General features: G+C 44.2%; 1 protein-coding gene across 1 annotated transcript in view; it reads right to left on the reverse strand.

Annotated features, from left to right (window-relative positions):
* LOC113802059 (basement membrane-specific heparan sulfate proteoglycan core protein) overlaps nucleotides 1–1,357 on the reverse strand; it is a gene marked incomplete in the record, with an annotated part of 74,620 nt that extends 73,263 nt beyond the window's left edge. Inside the window, 1 exon segment of the mRNA XM_070119270.1 lies at nucleotides 1,218–1,357.
* Between the last annotated feature and the right edge of the window lie 1,677 nt (nucleotides 1,358–3,034).

Raw genomic sequence — 3,034 nt, forward strand, 5'->3', positions numbered from 1 at the left:
CAACTAACCACAAACAACCACAAGCACAACCACCCAACTAACCACAAACAACCACAAGCACAACCACCCAACTAACCACAAACAACCACAAGCACAACCACCCAACTAACCACAAACAACCACAATTTACCTGCGCGAAGTTGAGGAAGATGAGCCCTGGTTCCCGAAACAACAAACAAAGCACACACACAAACACAACCAATCAGCCAAACACAAACACAACCATCCAACCACCCATTAACAATCACAAAGACAACCATCCAGGCAACCGTAAACAACCACAATTTACCGTCGCCGCTGGTTCCCGAATCTACAAACAAAACACAAACAGTAACAAACAAACAAACAAACAAACACAACCCACAACCAATCACAACCACAACCAATCACAACCACAACCAATCACAACCACAACCACAACTTACCTGCGCGATGTTGAGGAAGACGAGCCTGGTCCCGTCGGCGCTGGTTCCCGACACGACGTCAAACAAACCACATCAGCCAAACAAAAGACAAACAGTAACAAACAAACAAACAACCACAAACCACAACCAATCACAACCACAACCAACCACAACCACAACCAACCACAAACCACAACCAATCACAACCCACAACCAACCACAACCAATCACAACCACAACCACAACCACAACTTACCTGCGCGATGTTGAGGAAGACGAGCCTGGTCCCGTCGGCGCTGGTTCCCGACACGACGTCAACCGAACAAAACACAAACACAACCCACAAACCACAACCAACCACAACTAATCACAACCACAAACCACAACCACTCACAACCAATCACAACCAATCACAACCAATCAAAACCACAACCACAACCAATCACAACCACAAGCAATCACAACCACAATCAATCACAACCCACAACCAATCACAACCACAACTAATCACAACCACAACCAATCACAAACACAAGCCACAACCCACAACCAACCACAACCTACAACCACAACCCACAACCAATCACAACCTCAACCAATCACAACCACAACCACAACCTACCTGCGCGATGTTGAGGAAGACGAGCCTGGTCCCGTCGGCGCTGGTTCCCGACACGACGTCAACCAAACAAAACACAACCAACCACAACCACAAACCACAAACCACAACCAATCACAACCACAACCCACAACCAACCACAAACCACAACCAACCACAAACCACAACCAATCACAACCACAACCACAACCTACCTGCGCGATGTTGAGGAAGACGAGCCTGGTCCCGTCGGCGCTGGTTCCCGACACGACGTCAATCCGCCTGTCTCTGGTGACTCGGAGGAAACCCACTTGCAGAAGGAAGACGTCGTGAGACAGCACCACTTCCTTGGAGGGGGGGGGGGGGGGGAGGGGGGAGAGGGGGGAGAGAGGAGGGATGAGTGAGTGAGTAAAGTAAAGGGGGTAAAATCGAGGCGTGAATATGGTTGGGTGAATAATGAGTAAGTGGAGGGATGAGCGAGTGAGTAAAGAAAGGGGTAAAATCGATGCATGAATACGGTTGGGTGAATAATAAGTGGAGGGATGAGTGAGTGAGTAAAGAATGGGGGTAAAATCGAGGCGTGAATATGGTTGGGTGAATGATGAGTAAGTGGAGGGATGAGCGAGTGAGTAAAGAAAGGGGGTAAATCGATGCATGAATATGGTTGGGTGAGTTATATGAGAGTGTGGAGGTATGAGTGGGTAAAGAAATGGATAATAAGTGATAATAAGTGATAATAAGTGGAGGGATGAGTAAATGAATAAAGAAAGAGGTTAATCGATACAGGAATATGGTTGGGTGAATAATGAGTAAGTGGAGGGATGAGTGAGTGAGTAAAGAAAGGGGGGGTATAATCGAGGCGTGAATATGGTTGGGTGAATTATATGAGTGAGTAAGGAAATGGATAATATGGTTGGGTGAATAATAAGTGGAGGGATGAATAACTGAATAAAGAAAGAGGTTAATCAATACAGGAATATGGTTGGGTGAATAATGAGTAAGTGGAGGGATGAGTGAGTGAGTAAAGAAAGGGGAAAAATCGAGGCGTGAATATGGTTGGGTGAGTTTTATGAGTGTGGAGGTATGAGTGAGTAAGGAAATGGATAATATGGTTGGGTGAATAATAAGTGGAGCGATGAGTGAGTGAGTAAAGAAAGGGGTAAAATCGAGGCATGAATACGGTTGGGTGAATAATGAGTAAGTGGAGGGATGAGTGAGTGAGTAAAGAAAGGGGTAAAATCGATGCATGAATACGGTTGGGTGAATTATACGAGTGTGGAGGTATGGGTGGGTAAAGAAATGGATATTAAGTGATAATAAGTGGATAATAATAAGTGGAGGGATGAGTAAATGAATAAAGAAAGAGGTTAATCGATACAGGAATATGGTTGGGTGAATAATGAGTAAGTGGAGGGATGAGTGAGTGAATAAAGAAAGAGGTTATTCGATACAGGAACATGGTTGGGTGAATAATGAGTAACTGGAGGGATGAGTGAGTGAGTAAAGAAAGGGGGAAAATCGATGCATGAATACGGTTGGGTGAGTTATACGAGTGTGGAGGTATGAGTGAGTAAAGAAATGGATAATATGGTTGGGTGAATAATGAGTAAGTGGAGGGATGAGAAACTGAATAAAGAAAGAAGTTAATCGATACAGGAATATGGTTGGGTGAATAATGAGTAAGTGGAGGGATGAGTAAGTGAGTACAGAAAGCGGTAAATCGACAGATAATCTGACTGAGTGAATAATGGTCGATAATTAAAACAAATTAATGTTTTAACACGAAAGGTCAAAACATGTCGTGGGTCAGCACTACATTTTTGGAGAGGGCGGGGGGGGGGGGGAGATGAGTAAGTGAGTAAGAAAAGGACTAGCATGTCTCTTTTTTACATCCCTGTCTCTTTATCTCTTTATATATACATATACATATACATATGTATGAAACGTATCCATGTGTGTGTGTGTGTGTGTGTGTGTGTGTGTGTGTGTGTGTGTCAAAACAGGATGAATAAAAAAATCATGGTTAGTTCAC

Source organism: Penaeus vannamei, chromosome 43, assembly GCF_042767895.1.
Source record: "Penaeus vannamei isolate JL-2024 chromosome 43, ASM4276789v1, whole genome shotgun sequence".
NCBI lineage: Eukaryota > Metazoa > Arthropoda > Malacostraca > Decapoda > Penaeidae > Penaeus > Penaeus vannamei.